The sequence below is a fragment of the Desmodus rotundus genome, chromosome 9, assembly GCF_022682495.2.
Source record: "Desmodus rotundus isolate HL8 chromosome 9, HLdesRot8A.1, whole genome shotgun sequence".
Classification (NCBI taxonomy): Eukaryota; Metazoa; Chordata; class Mammalia; order Chiroptera; family Phyllostomidae; genus Desmodus; species Desmodus rotundus.
The window spans coordinates 84,537,685-84,555,675 of NC_071395.1; the positions used below are offsets into that span (position 1 = coordinate 84,537,685).

Below are 17,991 nucleotides of genomic sequence, written 5' to 3' on the forward strand. Positions count from 1 at the left end.
GGAGAGTTTGGGCCAAGGCAACTTTCTCCAAGCCAAACACATATGGGAAATTTCAAAGACTAGAACTGGGAGGGCCAACTGTAGGTGGAAGGGTCCATGTGGAAGAGCCCTGGGTTGAACTTGATGTTGGGAGTTAAAAAATGACTCTTGATCTGTGCGGACAAGTGCATCTGTGCTCTTGTTTCTTCTTCAAGGACCAGGTATGACTGGAGGGCTAGAAGTTGAGAGCGGTTTGTAAGCACAAGCCTTTTCAGGGACCTGACACAGCTTAATGGCTAGCAGGGCGATGGCGGTGGGGCTCATGGACGAATGCCACATTCCTACTTGCCCATCCCTTCCCTTGTCCAATCCAGTCCCATCTCCTCCCTTTCCCTGCGTGACATTGGCTGCCACAGAAAAGCCTTCAACAAATATTAGCTCAACCTCGATCTGGCTGTGGTACAACTCATTCCCAGTATCATCCCGGGGTTTGGTGGGACCAGCCCTTCGGTGCCTGGCACCCTGCAGAGATTTATAGAATTCCAGAATTGGAAGCAACTTTTCACTTCATTTTTATTTTCTTTTCTTTTTCAGTTACAGTTGATTGTAATATTATTTTGTATTCATTTCCAGTGTATAGCACAGTGGTTAGGCAATCATACATTTTAGAAAGTGTCCCTGGGAAATTTCCAGTACCCAACTGGCTCCATACGTATAGTTATTGACAACATTATTGACTATCTCCCCTGTCCTGTACTATTGTTCGACCTCCCCCTTCGGGTGACGGGATGGAGTACCGCATCCCCACCCCAGGCCCCTGGGTTGTCCAGCGCCATTGCGTCCTTTTCCCCTCGGCCAGTATATAAACGGCTATTTTAGGTGTTCCCTGAGCTTCTAAAACCCTGCACGTTGAACAGAACTACTGCGGGTGGGACAAACCCTCAGCCTTAATCTTGGCCCTTGAAGTGAGAGGGCTGCCTGAACACAATGTGCTGTTTATGCAAATCCCATGCAAATTAGGGCAACTGGATTAACGGGAGAAAAAAAATCCCGTGGTCTTTCTGAGCCTCCCCAGCACTCTGTGTTGGCTCAGAAAAGATGATTTTTATCTTTAAAAAAAGTGCTGTTTTCTGTTAGATGCTTCACTTCTGCCTGGTAGCCTCAGCCATTCCGGAATGGGTCTCCCAGTTCGGCTGTTCCCATCTGCCAGCGGTATGTGCACAGGGAGGTTTGTTTTAAGCTCTGTCAACGGGGCCTCGTTGGAAGTGGCCACACCTTAGAGAGGCCTGCCAAGGTCTCTGCAGGGGGTGAGTGTGGGGAAGTGGCTGGCAGTGGCCAGGGCATAGGAAGGGCCCAGTCCAGGGACATTTGCTCTGCCAGGGTCAGGGTGTCTCACCATAACCAGGACGGATGAAGAACTTTGTTTTGGGTGGGAATCATCTGTTTGTAAGATCCTAAGTATCTTATTTGAAAACACATTCAGTTGCCGTTTGACATCGTTAGGGACACCAGCTCAGCCACTCAGCTTGCATATTTATGCAAAACAAAATGCAAATGAGCCCATTGAATCCTTTGTCTCTGTCCTGCCAAGCTGAGAACCTGGGTCTCATGACAAGCTCCTTCCCCCAGCCTTTATCCTCTCCAGAAGAACTTTTCTAATTAGGACATGGAGTTTCTGAAACTTTGCTTGTTCAGTGAAATTCAGCTCAATAAATACGTCTACTGAACTCCTACTAAGTGCAGATCACTGTATTGGGCTTTTAGCGAGTTGCAAATAAGAAAAAAAATATCAAGTTCTTACCCTTGAACAGGTCACAATCTCTTAAAGAGACTTTCAGTTCTGGTTAGTTTCTCATGTAATTATTCATGCTGCACATATTTTGAGCACCTACTACGTGTCACACCAAGACCTCAGCACTGGGGATACAGTACTGAGCACATATGAAAAGGTTCTTGCCCTTGTGAGTTCACATCCTGAAATGGAAAAGACAGAAAAAAAAAAGAGGGTGGTAACAAATGAAATAAGGAGATCACGACAGATTGTGACAAGGGCTAGGAAGAAAATGAACAGGGTGATGTTTATTATGACAGAAATGCATTATGGACCAGTTGGACCAGATATAACTGTTCCATCTTGCTTTTAAGTGAATGGATGCTTGTTACAGAAATGGCAATGTGCAGCAAACATTCTTCCTTATCACCTAACTCTTCTTTTCCTTTTATTGGAATAATGATGCTCCATAATAAATGAGTTCAATAAAGATTTATTGAGTGCCTACATGGCTCAGGAAGTGTTCTGGGCAGTGGGAATTCATTGTCGAACAACACAAGCCACATGCCTGCTGTCACAGGGCTCATAGTACAGACACTAAGCCAGTGATGTGGGATAGGATGGTGGAGGGAAGTAAGTGGGGCAGTGATGGTGGATATGGAGTGGTGAGTAGGTGGCAAAGGCAGCATTTAAATGGAGCGTAGCCCAGATGACATGAACAGGAGGAGTAAAGGGTCTAATGTGCCTGGTATGTCTGAGGGACAGTGAAATGCCTCTTGTGTCTGGTAGGCCATCAGTAAGGGAGGAAGTGACAGGAAGTGAGATGGTCAGGTAAGTAGGCAGAGGAAGAGGAAATGCTGTGATGCGGTGTTGAGAATGTATCATAAACTCCATAGACTTCTCTTGGTAGATTTCAACGAAGAGCATGATCTGGTCTGATTTATGGCTTTAAAGGGGTTATTCAGGGGTTGCTGAGTGCTGATTTGACAGTAGAAGGGCAAATGTGGAAGCTAGGAATACAGAAGATGTTTGCAGGGGTTCAGGTAAGAGGAAGTGGCAGGTTTCATTAGTGGAGCAACAGTGGAACTGCTGTGAAGAGAAACAGCTCAGCCCTATTTTGAAGGTCAAGTTCACCTGACTTGTGAATGGATTGGATTTGGGGCGTGGCCAAAATAAAAGAATCAAGGTTGACTCCCAGGCTTTTGTCTTGAGCAACTGGCTAAACAATAGCATGCTTAATGCTTTGGGGAAGGCTAGGGGAGAAATGGTTTGAAGGAAGTCAAGAGCTGTGTTTAAGACATAGCGAAGGAGGTTGAGATATCTCTTGGACATCCAATTTGGGATACTATGAAGGCAGCTGATACATAAGTCTAGAGCTCTGAGCACACAGCTAATTTAGAGCCAGTATCTTAACTCTTCCTGCAATGTATTTCCCACCATTTCATGAAGATATTGGACAAAGCGAATGGAGGTCTTCCTGCTCCATGGGAGGAACAAGAGGGACTAAAAGCATGGACAAGGTGGGGCTGTTCCTGAGGGCTAAGGCCAATGTGTATCATCTGTATGTCTGTGGAGGGGCAGGGGAGAAGAAGGCACAGCTGGCCCTTGAAGCCTGCTCAGTGCCAGTATCCTGACCTTCCACTGACTTAACCAAGCTTGTGCTGAAAGGATGACTTCCTGTAGATGAAGTGAGGAAACCCTAATTATAATCTGAGGGGGTGCCTGAAATGAGGCCAGCCAACAAGAAAGTGGCCTTGCCCGTGAGGAAACAGAGGCCTGGAGAAGAGAGATGCTTTAACCAGGTCATGCTATTTAAGTGTATGCAGAGCTGGCCTTGAACCCGGGTCTCCCTTTGGTTCCCCCAACATTCCCTCACTTGGAGATGGGACCATCATGAATGTGCTGTCAAAGTGTGTGACCTAAGAGAGGAGCAGGCACCCTGACATGCACCCTTTGATTGTACCTTGACCCTGTCTCATAAGGAAGAGTAGGTGTGATCAGGTATCTGAACTTCGGTGCCTAAGGACGAGGTGCAGCATCTGAATCGATCACTTACCTGTTCATGTTGTCTGGGCCCATGATCCCATTCATCACTCACCTGTGAACGTTTCTGAAGCATAATAACAAACCAGACTGAAGAAAACAAAGCAAAACAAAGGAAAGCACGATTTTTGCAGTGACAGTAAACTGTTGGTTTGTAAGGCTGGATCTGTCGGTAAGGTTACGGTGTCTGTCCTGGTCTCTGTGGACAATCCCCCCGTCAATCACCCCAAGTGAGGCTCGCCCTGGGTGTCCAGAGACTTCTTTAGATACTAACATAAAAACTTGAATTTTCTGAGTACAACCTGGTTATACATGTGATTAAAGGAGACTAAATACTCAATAAATTTAATACTCAAGTGCAATGCCTGAACTTGATTGGCTCCTGGTCAGGGTCACTGGCTATCCCAGTTTGCTGGGGATGGAATTAGTCTAGTTCCCCAGACTTTCAGTCCAAAACTAGGACACCTCTGGACAAAACAGGACAGTTGTCATCGTACTTGTAATTCAGATTATTTTTTTAAAAAATTAAACAAACACTAAAACACACAGTTCTAAAGACATTTCTAGGACAATTGGGGAGTTGCAACAATTGGTTTTTTTTAGGGCATGTAGTCATGCAGCAGAATGCCAGGACTCTGGGCTTTTGAGGGGTGAAGTGTTTTTGAAGTCTACAGATTTATCCTCGAATGATTCCACAACAAACAATTTTTTTAAATCACACATGGACACATATAGACAAAGCAAATAAGGCGACAATGTTAACAAGTACTGAGTCTAGGGACTAGCTATATGGATGTCTCCTGTACTGTTCTTTCAAATTTCTTAAGTTTTTTTTAAAAATATATTTATTGATTATGCTATTACAGTTGTCCCATTTCCCCCCCCCACGCCACTCCATCCTGCCCACCCCCTCCCTCCCACATTCCCCCCCTATAGTTCATGTCCATGGGTCATACTTATAAGTTCTTTGGCTTCTACATTTCCTACACTATTTTTACCCTCCCCCTGTCTATTTTCCACCTATCATCTATGCTACTTATTCTCTGTACCTTCCCCCCCTCTCCCCCTCCCACTCCCCTATTGACAACCCTCATGTGATCTCCATCTCCATGGTTCTGTTCCTGTTCTAGTTGTTTGCCTAGTTTGCTCTTGTTTTTGTTTTATGTGTCGTCGTTAATAACTGTGAGTTTGCTGTCATTTTTACTGTTCCTATTTTTGATCTTTTTCTTAGGTAACTCCCTTTAACATTTCATATAATAAGGGCTTGGTGATGATGAACTTCTTTAACTTGACCTTATCTGAGAAGCACTTTATCTTCCCTTCCATTCTAAGTGATAGCTTTGCTGGATACAGTAATCTTGGATGTAGGTCCTTGCGTTTAATCTTGGGTAATGTAATGATGATGTGCCTTGGTGTGTTCCTCCTTGGGTCCAGCTTCTTTGGGACTCTCTGAGCTTCCTGGACTTCCTGGAAGTCTATTTCCTTTGCCAGATTAGGGAAATTCTCCTTCATTATTTGTTCAAATAAGTTTTCAATTTTTTGTTCTTCCTCTTCTCCTTCTGGCACCCCTATAATTCGGATGTTGGAACGTTTCAAGGTGTCCTGGAGGTTCCTAAGCCTCTCCTCATTTTTCCAAGTTCTTGTTTCTTCATTCTTTTCTGGTTGGATGTTTCTTTCTTCTTTCTGGTCCACACCATTGATTTGAGTCCCAGTTTCCTTCTCATCACTATTGGTTCCCTGCACATTTTCCTTTGTTTCTCTTAGCATAGGCTTCATTTTTTCATCTGGTTTTCGAACAGAGTCAACCAATTCTGTGAGCATCTTGATAACCAGTGTTTTGAACTGTGCATCTGATAGGTTGGCTATCTCTTCCTCGCTTAGTTGTATTTTTTTCTGGAGCTTTGAAGTGTTCTGTCATTTGGACCATTTTTTTTTTTTTTTTTTTGGTCTTGGTGTGTCTGTTACTTTAAGGGGTAGAGCCTTAGGTGTTCCCTGGGGCGGGGTAACACTGGTGGCTGCGCTGTGATGCTGTATGTTGGGGGGGGCCCCGAGAGGGAGCAATGGTGCCTGCCTCACTCTCCTTTGGCTTTCAATCTTTCACTCCGCTACCCACAATCAAACTGGGCCCCTCTGGTGCTGGTTCCTGAGTGGGTGGGCCTGCGCACACTCTAGGCCCCTGTGGGTCTCTCTAACGACCCCTCCTGTGAGGCTGGGAGTCTCTCCTGCTGTCGCCCCAACCCCCACGGGCGTTTTCAATCAGAGGTTTGAGGCTTTATTTCCCCCGTGCTGGAGCCCTGGGTTGCACGGTCTGCTTTGCTCCCCGACGTTCGTCCGGTTTATCTATGTTCGAATGTGGGGCTGCGGTGTGCTACCCACACTCTGCCTGCCGCACTCTCCGCCACTCTGAGTCCGGCCCTCTGGGTTTATCTGTGCGAATGTGGGGCTGCAGGGTCTGCTAGTGCTCGGACTGCCTGCGCCGTTTGTCCCACACTCCGCCAGTCTCGGTCCCGCCACAGCCACGCAAGTCCTCTCCACCCCGGTGCCTGTCTCCGCCCCTCCTACCAGTCTGGATGAATGTTTATTTTTTATTTCCTTGGTGTCGGTCCCCCTTGCCGTTCGATTCTCTGTCAGTTCTGGTTGTGCGAGGAGGCGCAGTGTGTCTACCTACGCCGCCATCTTGGTTCTCCCCCAAATTTCTTAAGTTTGAAAATGTTTATACCAATAAGTTGAGCAGATGCTGTTGAGTGGAAAGGCCACTGGCTTGTCCTTTTACGGGATAGAGTGTCTTGTATAAGTTGACATTTTGTAATGAGATCTTTGTGACAATTCAGTTGTAAAGACTGCTGGATGTCAGGAGGACACACCCGGTCCTGTTTGAGTGAGCAAAGGCCTCCTGAAGCTATCGACCAGAATGGGGCAGGGGGAACTTAAGACAAACCTCCACCCAGTAAAGAAAATGAGAGGAGGGATGATGGAAAAGGCTAGGTGCTGGGAGGTAACTTTTAACTGGGAAGACAACATTTCAGGGCTCCGGCTGTAGGCAGAAACACAATGACTTTCTCTTCACGCTTCTTCCACCTGAAAGAAGAAACAAGCCCAACGTGCGGACATGAAACTTGGACGTGGCGCAAGGAAAGGGAGGTGGGCAGCTCCCAGAATGACCCCCTTCCTTGAAGGAATTAAAGATAGTTATAGGTTTTAAAGCAACTGCAATACTCTTTAATACCTGGCCTTGAATGAGAGCGACAACAACAACAAAAAGCTAACTAAAGCATTTAGTCATCCTGACTTGAATCTCAGAGACACAAGAGACGTGTTTGGCTTTGCTAGATCCAGAAGTGCAGAGAAATACTCTTATCAAGCCTGGGCCCAAAAGTTAGACCAGCCTGGGGACCCAGGGACTAAATATTAGTTTGAAAGTTTCCAAATTATATCCATTTAGATGTTTCTTTAAAAAAAAAAGGTGCTTCCTCCTTGTGTGATTCTTTTAAGCTATTGCACAAAATGTCCATTTTCATTTTAAGAGATAAGGGGTAAAAATGTGTTATTCTGATCTTGGTTTCAGGTTAAAATCGAAGCTGCTGCAACATAAACCTTGACTCGGTTTTCTCGGCTGTGGACGATGCAGACAAGCTGTCAAGGCACTGTGATCGCCGTCACCTGCAGCAGGCAGCACACCCCAAAGAGGGACAGTCTATGCCTTGGTTCAGGACTTGATTCTGGATCACACAGGCCCTGGGGAGAATCCCAACTCCATTTGCTCGCTCACTACTTGTGTCACCTTCCATCGGCTACGTCACCTCCCAAAGTTTCAGTTTTCTTATCTGCAAAATGAGAGAATAATAGTATATTCTTCAAGGCTTAGAAGTGTCCATGCAGGTAAAGTATAAATAACCTAATGTCCAAAAGAAGGTAAGCTTTCAGATACCACCTGTTATTATGTCATTGACTACTCATTAGAAAGGGATAGTGTTTTGATGAACTGTATTCAACTTGAACCTTATACATACCCGCCTGCTCAGGCTGTTCACCCTGGGACAGAGAAGTAGACTTAATTCAAGAAGGCTCAGGTCCTCTTGGAACTTGTTTGGACACAAGCAGTATTCTTCTGGGACTCTGACCTTGGTTAAGTATTTGGCTTTTAACCCACAGGTTTTGGGGGATTTTTTTCCTTTTCTGTTATATATATTTTTTTCCCCTGAAACCACATGCTCTCATTTAGAAGGACTCAAAAACGTCTCCACAGCCTTGGAATTTGGGGTTAAGTCCTGGGAATGAGGAGAATGAGACAGCGGGATGGAACTGAGGAAAACAGAGAAGTTTGATTCTGCCCCAGCTCGGGAATACCTGGCCCCAAGCACTCACCATGAAGGGCAGGTGAGCAGCGAAAGGGCGCTGGGACTCTTTATGGTGCATAATAACTACTGCAGCTGTGCAAGCAGAGATCAAAGATCAAATCAAATTTCAAGCTGCAGGGACCTCAATCCGATCACCTGCAGAGGTCAGGGAAAGGAATTTTTCTTCTCTGAAGAGCCCAGAGATTGGCTGAATTCCCAACAGGGGGGTTTGGCGCTGCCTTGAAGGATCACATTACTGGCTACTACCCAGAAGCAAGGGGACACGGCCTCAGGGTTGATGGGACTGGTGGGGCCATTCTATTGTTCCCCGGCAGAGTGTCTGCCAAGCAGAATGGAGAAACTCTGAGGAAGCCCACTGACTTGGCATTCAGGGGCTCCAGTGTGGTCCACGCTCAAAAGCCTCCCTTTTAGTGTCCAGTCTCAAGGTAGGTACCTTGAGTACTAATGTTTATGGTTTTGTGGTGCTATGTTGGCCTCCAACTCATCCTCCTTTGAAAGAAAGCACATAGCTGATGAGCTCCGGGTAAGATGGGACTTCTGCCAGAAGGAGGGTGGGCAGTTGACTGTGGGGCCATCTGCACTGTTTGCAACTCCCCTGTCCCCTGCACGTCCCCCTCCCCCTAGCACACACACAAAGGAAAGTAGCCAAAGCCTGGGCATCTCAGGCCTGTGCCCAGCTTTGTGGACACTTGTTCAATGTGCTCTGCTGGAGACAATGCCATCTGGTCAAAAAGATCCCCTGGCATCTCTGTACAGTTGAGAAGCAGGTGGCCACAGCGTTAGCTCTGAAAGGCTCCACAGAACTATCTGAACTTGGATCTTCAACTTCAACTCTCTCTCTTTGCCTTGCCTTTTCCCACTCCCACTTGATGACATTCCATGTTGGGGGAGAAATTAGGAAGATTTATTGTGATGGTGGGAAGAGGATTTTGTTCATAATAAATAAAGAGAGAGAGAAGAAAATTTAGTTCCAAGAGATTGAGTAGATTGCTTTTTAAATATCTCCCCAATGGTATTTCAGTGGTCTTTATCAGAGAGCATCCTTCAGGGTGACCAGGAAGCATGTATAAGGCATGGGAGTAAGGGTGTAGAATTAAACGTATCACCAAGTGAACATGGAGAACCAAGTGAGGGTGAACTTGGCCACTAGGACTGTGGATGTCAATCAAACTAATGTGCTGGGGGGAGGGAGGGAGGAAGTTTGTCACCAGTTTTAATATCAGAAATTCCTTTACGTGGGTGGTAACTGGGGAACAGCTGCAGGTAGCTGAATCATGGCCCAAATCCTTGCAAAAACGCTGGTGGGACCCCTGCCAACAACTGAGCAATGGCTTTTCAAGCTGGAAGGGAGGGGGTGGGGGTGGGGAAGCAAGTTTTGAAAAAGCTGAGTTTGGAAGCTGGTGCATATTTAATAGGATTAGAACACATGAGTTAGAGGCTGAAAATTCTCAACCCTCCTCGTTAAACAGCCAGCCTGCAGGAAGGCTGGCTCCCCGGCAATGGCAGGAGAGCAGGGAGGTGAAACACCTGGAGCCTGGGCTGCAGGAGAGATCTTGGAAGCTCTTTCCTCCTCGACGTGCTCTCTGTGGTCTCAGAGCTTTCATCTGTCCATTAACTTACCAGTTTGTCATTAGTGCCTTCGAATGCTCTGTCCTTATTTGACTTGGCCCAGGTCGGTCCACTCATTGCGCCTACCAGTCCTCGGAAGGAAGCATGGATTGCTGCCTACTCTGTGGGCAAGTGGGCCCAGCTGGCCTCAAAAGTCTATTCGGGTATGCCTTTGCATCTGGGGGTTTGGGTGACAGGTGGTGGGGAAGGATTAGGGTGAGCTGGACCAATTTTCTTCTACAAACACAGATCCTTATTCACTTGCCTGATGACTTTAGAAGGTTGTCGCAGTTCCTGAGTTCCTGATCACTGAGTTGGGTGGCCCATGATGCCAGGACTTAGCTGGATTCTCTCTGGCTTCAAGCTCTTGCATGGACTTGGTGAGTGACTTCAGATGGGACCTCTTTCCCCCTTGGCTTCCTGTCTTCTTACATACAGAGGCCATAGGTCATTCAAGCCTTCCATAGGGTGGCTTTCAGTGCCATTGGAATGAGAAACAAGCCCCAACATTGCTACAGGTACTTCACCTGAAACACTACAAATCAGGGAGTGAGGGTCAGGGATCACAGATGCAACCGTGTTTACAAGAGTATGGACCTCCTGGGCACTTCCTGAGGCGATGACACCTGAACGGTCTACACTCTCTAACCCATTGCTCAGTCTGCACAGCATCCTGGGGATGACGGCTAACAGCAGTAAGAATTATAGCCTCTCTGAAAGGGATTACCAGAAGTTGTAGAGGCTTAGCTGCAGGAACATTACCTTTCCTTGAGTTTTCACTATACAAGCTGTCTGTCTTCTTCCTAGTGTTCTGAATTAGAAAAAGAAGAGTGAGACTTACAAGACCAAGAGGCGTTCTTCAATGTTGGCAGAGGGTAGCGCATAGCGATTGAGAGCCCATGTTTCAGGACTGGATAGGCTTGGGTTCAAATTCTGGCCACCACTTATTAATTGTGCAAACTGATGAGCAGTACTGAACATTTCTAAACCTGTGTTTTTGCTCCAAAATAGGTAAAAGATAGACAGGGTCAGGTTAAAAAAATAAAACCGAGTATGTAACATACTCGATATGCACATATGTACTCTTTGTACCTGGACCATTCGCAGCAATGGTTACTGTCGATAACAGCTGGCATTCAGTGAGTTGTTCCCATGGGTCAGGCACTGTAGTTTGCATGTTACATGATTCATTTATTTGTGATCCTCAATCCAGTGGCCTCCTCAGCCTAATTATCTCCCTTCTTAGTTGAGGCAATGACTTCCCAAGTCCTCTTTCCCAGCTTGACACCAAGGCCCAGGACTTGGTCTAGATTAAGATCTGATCCCAGCCCAGGGAGGTCCTGGGAGCCCCAGGCTTTGGATAACCCAAGGGGATGCTTGGAGCCCTGGGAGGGGTGGAGCTCCAGCGCCCGGATGCGGATGCGGGGGCCTTAGGAATCCGGGAAGCAGGGACCGTTCTGACGGCTCTGGGGAGCCCTGAGTGAGCAGTGTGTGTCCTGCCGGCTGTGTAAACACAGCAACCAAATGCACTGATGAGTTCCAGGGCCCACCAGATGGCAACAAGTGATGTGCTTTCTGCTCTTTCTCCTCCTTTTTAGTTTTATTTGCTCCTTGTGCCTCAGGGTAGGACAGAAGTTGAGACATCCGGGAAGCTCTGTTATAATCCTAAATTTTTGCTTCATAGATTTGTGTCCTCCCTCACCTGGTCCTTCAGAGCTTTCCTCAAATGTCGCATCCTCAGCTCAACCTTCCAGGACCAAAACCAATCAGCTTCCCAGCACTTCATATACTTGCCTTCTGTTGTCTTCTCCTCCTTAGTGTTTATGCTCTAACATCCCATATATTTTTACAATTCTTTTGGTTTGTAATTTTGTCATTCCCTTCCTCCCAAGAGAAAAAAAATGCCAGTGGGTGAGCATTTTGTTTTTTTTTAATACCATATGTCGGAGTCTATAACAGGGACTATGTTTTCTGAATGAAAGAATTGATATGTGTACCCCCTAGGCTAACCTGGGCATGAAGCTGAGTCCTGCAGAAATATTTTCTGGAGTCTTAGGAACACCACAGGTCACATTTGCAGACTTTTGTAAGAGACCTGGGCAACAGGGGCCCACCCGGAGATCTTCACACTCAAGTTTCTGAGAGAGAGAAGAGTTTCTTTGCTCAAATGCAAGGAACCGTGAAAATGCTAGAGCCAAATTAGTGTGGTTACCCCCTCCCCAGGGTCCCTCTTTGGGGGGTCTCAGCCCCATGAATCCCCTCCCACCCAATTCCTCCTTCTCTTACCAGAGACTGGAGCTCATGACTGGCCCTCAAGCTTTGGTCTCCGTCAGTGCACAGCTCGCGGCCACTGGGTGCTTCAACCCAGACTGCCCTGTAAAGCTTGAATCCGCTTTCTCTTTCACAGGAGCAAAGTATATTTTTATATTTTATTTTATGTATATTGTTTTTACTACTTTGGGTGGTGAGAGGGAAGGTAACAATAGTGGCCAGTGTCCCTGGACATTAACCAACAGTCAGTACTCCTAGCTCACTCTCTCTCCCTCCTCACTCAGCGTGAGCTCATCTAAGAAAACAGAGCAAAGAAACAGAAACTTGTCTTGGGACAGATGGAGTTGTTTAATCGGAAAGCTGGGAACTGGGGAGGAGAGGAGAGGAGAGGAGATGGGTAAGGGCAGGCGAGCTGTGGCTTTATGATGCACTTGCCTGTGTTTGTTTGGTGGGAGGGGGGATATAGCCCAGAAGGGATCTGAGGCATCCTGATCGCCCGGCTAAATCTTCCTGTCACTCCAGAGAAATAAAAGTCAAAGCCCACAGTGGTTTTCAGTCCATTTTTGGCTCCTTGCCTTCGTCATTCATTGGACATGCCCAGTAGCTCTTCATGGCGGGTGCAGTCATTTTGCCAAGTTCTCTGTCATCTGAGTTCAGGCTTCAGTTATGTAATCAATGTAATGAAAACTCAAAAGCCAATGTTTTGGGTTTTTTTTTTTTCCACCTGGCTGAAAATTTCATCTCTCAGTACTCTCTTTATTTTCCTTTCTTGTCCTCTTTGTGATTTCTAGACATATATTTTTCTCAATGAATAAGAGATTGCAGGAGCAGGGTTGAGAGATGCAAAGATTTTTTTCTACATCTCTTTCACAAGTTTTGTTTTATTTTATAAGAAGTGCTAACACGAAAGAAGAATTTTCTAACACTAAAAACATCGAGTGTCTACCAAAACATGGTGGTGATACTGTCCCTGCTCCTAGACCAAGGAGAGGTACAGACAAAGACACAGGTGTAGCCTTGAAGCTCTGCAAGGTTCTGTGACCTGTAACAGAAGTTGCACATACGGGACTGGCAAGGCTGGTGTGTGGAGAAGGAATGGCTTCTCAGAGTTTGCCCAGCAATCAAAGGGAGAAGAGGCCATTGTGGTGTTAGAAAGTAGCCCCCATGAAAGAACTGAGGGCAGAAAGAGCATGGCATGTTTGGGGAGATCATAGTCCTTGAACATGGCTGTCATGTTGGGTGGGGGAGGCCTGGGAGCTTGGGGTTGATCAGGGAAGTAGGCTGCAGAAGAGTGGGGCCAGGAAGGACATGGCATGCTGTGGATGCCGTGCAGCATGTTGGTACGTGAGAGTGGAAGGAGGGAGACCTGTCATCCATTCATTAAGCAAATATTTGTAGAGCTCCTTCTGTATACCAGGCATCACTCCCAGTACCGGGATATAGCAATGAACAAAACAAGAGTATTTTCGGGAAGGGAAAGCCAACAATGAATGTATCATATATATACAACTAAATATAGATAACTATGTGCTATATATGTATATATGTATGTGTGATGTGATGAGAGGTATGAATAGGGTCTGTTTAAAGAAATAAAGTGGGTTTGGGTAAAGAGTGATTGGAAGTGATGTTTTAGGTTGAATGGTGGGAGAAGGGCTCTCTGAGTCGGTGGAATTAGAGCAGAGAGCTGGATGAAGCGAGAGATCCAGCCATGCCAATATTTGGGGGAGGCTGTAATAATATTTTGACAAGAGGAAGCATGGCCCAAATTAGATGGTGATGATGGGGAGAGATGACAGAAAATTTTAGGAGGTGAAATTGAAAGGAGTTCTAGCTATGGAAAGTGCTAGAAGGGACAAGGCCCAAGATGAAGCCTGGTTTTCTAGCTTGGTCACTGAATGGGGGGAAGTATTATTAAGGAAGGGAGATGAGTATTTTTTTTTTTAGAGGAAAAATAACAAATATGTCTTTCAGTGGCTCACCAGCACATTTTGAACTCTCTTCCATTTTCCTGCCACTGTTCTCATTGAAAAGTCACTCCAGACCTTGGGAAAGTTTGGTATAACATCCATTCTCCTTTAAGAAAATGATGGAAGATATCAACCCCAACCATCAGGAGTCCAGGGACTGATCTAAAGTCGACTGAACTTACTTCCTGTTTTTGTTCCTTCTCTCTTTTTCTTTTTGATTCCAGCTAATGAGATCACTGACTACACAAAGTCAAGTTGCCTTATACCTTAGAGGAGTATACTTCAGACATGGTGTGAAAATAAGACCATCTACTTCTACTCAGATGATGGGGCTTGGAGACCCACAGACCAGCCGCCGGCCTGACTTTAAAACCATTCTGAGCAGACCCCGCACTCCGAACACCAGCAGGAAAAGGCAAACTGGATGACAAGGGGAAATAAGTGACAATGAATTTCCTGAGCTGCTGTCTTGAAGAAGTTTTCCAACTGAAGGATTGCCACAGTCCAGAGATTTCTGAAAGACATTTGCAAAATTGCCCAGTGGGGTCAGAGACTTGCATTTTACCCTTCACCCCCACACTGAATGCTGTTCATGTGTTCATTCAAGGAAATGTGAATGATGCTTGAATTGCTTACATATTTGCCCATCATTTTGTTAATTACACAGCAGCTTAGTTTGCCTCCTGTGCAATTGTTAAGCTGGAATGGGTGGTGGTGAGCAAAGTCACTTTTCTGTGGGGCAGGGGCACGCTGCCTGTGACAGGACTCACCTATGCCCTTGCCTGAGTGAGCATGTGCGCGCCCCAGGATGGGACAGATGGGACGAATGGGACGGTCGGTGACCCATCTCTGCTTCTATTGCGCCATCTTGACAAGTTTCCAAACAGAACAGGGGATCCTGGCCAACTTACAACTGGATCACCTTTACACTTACTTTCCTGCCCGACTAAAATTCCATTTCAGGATGGGAGCCTCCACTCTTTTTTCATCTCCTCACAGCTGATCCTCAGGCTTGAAACACCCACTCTGCCTTCTCCCTGAGGTGTCAGGGACTGGTGTGGGTGGCATAACACAGACAGGTTTGGGGGAAAGACTTTAAATGGGGATGGAGGTAAAATTTTAACTCAGACCAGAAGGGTGTGTCCCCTCTGGAACAGCTTGAGAGCAGGAGTAAAGAGGAGTCCCACTGCCCCCAGGCAGAACACCAAAACCCCTGTCATGGTCTTTGGGGCCTCCTGGGCCTAGGGAACAGACCCTTCCTACCTCTCAGATTCATCTTGTTCCCTTTCTTTCCTCGGCACTAGGCTCCATCAGTCTGTCCTTGGCTGATTCCCTGACTAAGTAAGTGACCTCTAAGAGGTCAGGGATCATGTGTTTCTGCTCATCATATTTGTTGGTTGAATGAATGAATGAATGACTTGGGGAGCTTCAAGTTGGAAAACTACTCTTCCGCCATGTTTAACAGCCTAGCCTTCCAAACGGAGGTTCAAAGAAAGGTCCTTTTCTAACCAGGACTGAAGAAGTTAAAAATTCCTTTCATAAAGAAGAGGATTCCTGAGGAACCCAAATGACTTAATCTGGTGGCGACTTGGAAACTGGGGGTCTTGCACTCTGAGGAAGGGAGTACTCTGAAGCCCCTCATAAATGTGGGTCTGAGATCAAGCTATGAGTAAATGATGCTTCTGCATCAACATGTATGAGGGGATCAGTTTTTCAAGGCAAGGCATGAGCTCCAGAGAGCATGTAGGCTCAACGCCATGCCAGTCCTTGAAAGGTAACCCTGAAGATGATTTGACAGTTTGACTTTTTTTAAATGTGACGTGGGTGTCATTTTGAAGCTTTAAAATGAGTAAATTAAAAAATATTGAAATCAAACTCACCGTCAATCTGTGAGAAAGAAAGAAAAAAAAGAATAGAAGCAGGTCAAAAGTTAAGCCCTTATCGCTTTGACAGAGTTTATATGCATATGAGCCGGGGTTAGGCTGAGAGGCTGATATCCTGTGCTACTCTGGGAGGGGGCTGAGCCCCAGAATGGATTGAAAAGGCAATCGAGAGAGGGAGGAGCTGGGTTTACACCCCTGTAAAAGAGGGCTTATCAATGCCAACTTCCTCCTAGCAACTTTCATCTTTTTATACTATTTGTCTTGCAACTCTTTAAACCTAAAAGAACCTTGGAGTTGAAAAGCAAATTTTCCAAAAGATAGGATATGTTTGAATTTGGATTATAGAGGCTGGGGGAGGGGGTGGTGCCTGGCTCACAGAAGAACCTGGAGCAGAGCTGGCCTCTTGGCCAGCATGGAGGTCCAGCCAGGAGTCCCAGTCAGTTTCATAGACGCTCCAGCAATTATTAGAACAGACACAACATGTCTGGCTGCCAGAATCTTGTGTTTCACCTCGGCTTCTTACTTGGATCTTTCTTTAGCTCATCATTGCTATTGATTTAGGATCCCCCTGCAAGCATCCCGTGCAGGAGAGAGGGGCTCCGATGGGAGGTACTGCACTCTGACCAGCCACCAGGGAACATGTATGAGGGAAAGGGCACACTCCCCTGGTTGGGAGCAGCAGCCGGAATTCAAGTCCTGCCGTCCTCGTGACCCATCAGCAGTGTGACTAACTCTGAGCTGGACACTTCTTTCTGGCCCTCAGGTCTATAATCTGTAAAATCAGACAATTAGATGGCAGGAGTTACCAATTTCAGAGTCTGAGTGTCCCTGTCTGCACTGGGGAGGGAGCCCCATGCAGAAGGCTGCAGAAAGTTTCGAATCTTCCACATCGGTGGTCTAATGTAAGATCTTGTTTGAAAAAAAACACGTGTCCCTTGTGTACAGGGAGGTTCTGATGTTACCATGGCAGAGGGGGGGGTATGTGTGTGCTGTAGATATGTAGAATTGAGTCTGAGACTACCTTTGTTCTATCACCTCACCAGGTAATTGTGAGAATGGCGTCTATAACCTTGTATCAGAGGAGTGGGGATTTGAAGGCAGGGCTTCTGTGACAGTTGTCCAGGTGCTACATTAGGTTTGCATCCAATGACAGAAACCAGCAGATCTGAGCTTGGATAGAAGGGAGCATAGCAGCCAAAGGAGAGTGTCTGTCTGTTGGCTAAACCATCAGAGGCTTCTTCCCTCTGTTCTCACCTCTGCTCCTTCCTGTCATGTGTTTCACCTCCACCTTGGGTTGACTCATGTGTGGAGGGCATGCATATAGCTTCTGAGCCTGGCCTTGTTTCCTGCCACCAGCTCTGTGGCTGCCTGGCCTCGGTGAAGCCAGCAGGCCTGAATTAAAGGCTGTTACTGAAGCCAGAAGGTTGCAATCAGGAGCTGGCTGGCAAAGCTATGGGTCACCAGAGGGGTCACCCCTGACTTATTTCCATGTCCCTCAGTCCTGGCAGGAGGTCTGTGGGGGCACCAAAAGCAAACATGGTGGAGGGCTCCAATCAGAAACAGCCTGTGACCTTCCCTGGCCTGGAGCAGTCATGATGGTCAAATGCTCCTGCAGTTCCCTGGGGACTGAGGCAGAGGCCAGAAGTATCTGCGCATCTTTGGCCACGACTTTGTACGGACTCGTGCAGATAGATGCATGCAAATCCATGCCAAACATGCCCACATTGCGTGTGAGCCTGTGATGCTCATGGGGAGAGAGCTTTCGGGGCACAAAAAAGCTTGCAAAAGGCTTGCGTGTGGTGCCAGCCAGTTCAAAGTGACCAGCCTCACGGGCTGTCTCTGTGTCCCTTGCTCTTTTGTTAGAGCGCTTGAAGGAGCCACCCTGAATAGCGTGGCTAATGAACAATCAGATCAGACTGCCTCCCTGCCACTCAGTGGAGTTGACCAATCAATCAGTATCAGGGCTGATCAGTATGGGAAGACGAGGGAGGAGAACTAACTCATTTTGAAAACAGCCTTGAAAGGGATGGGAGTGCAGACCAGATAGTGGTCCCCATTCCTATTTCTCACTCTGCTAGGGCCTCACTGTCCCTGCTTCATGCTTGGTG

The 17,991-nt window shown here is 46.7% G+C and overlaps 1 long non-coding RNA gene across 1 annotated transcript; it reads left to right on the forward strand.

The window, feature by feature from the left end:
• The first annotated feature begins 9,822 nt into the window (after window positions 1–9,822).
• Window positions 9,823–16,474, forward strand: LOC123477979 (uncharacterized). Its single transcript, XR_006653068.2, has 3 exons — window positions 9,823–9,923; window positions 10,009–10,139; window positions 14,225–16,474. It is a non-coding gene; the product is annotated as an uncharacterized lncRNA (long non-coding RNA).
• Window positions 16,475–17,991: the final 1,517 nt, after the last annotated feature.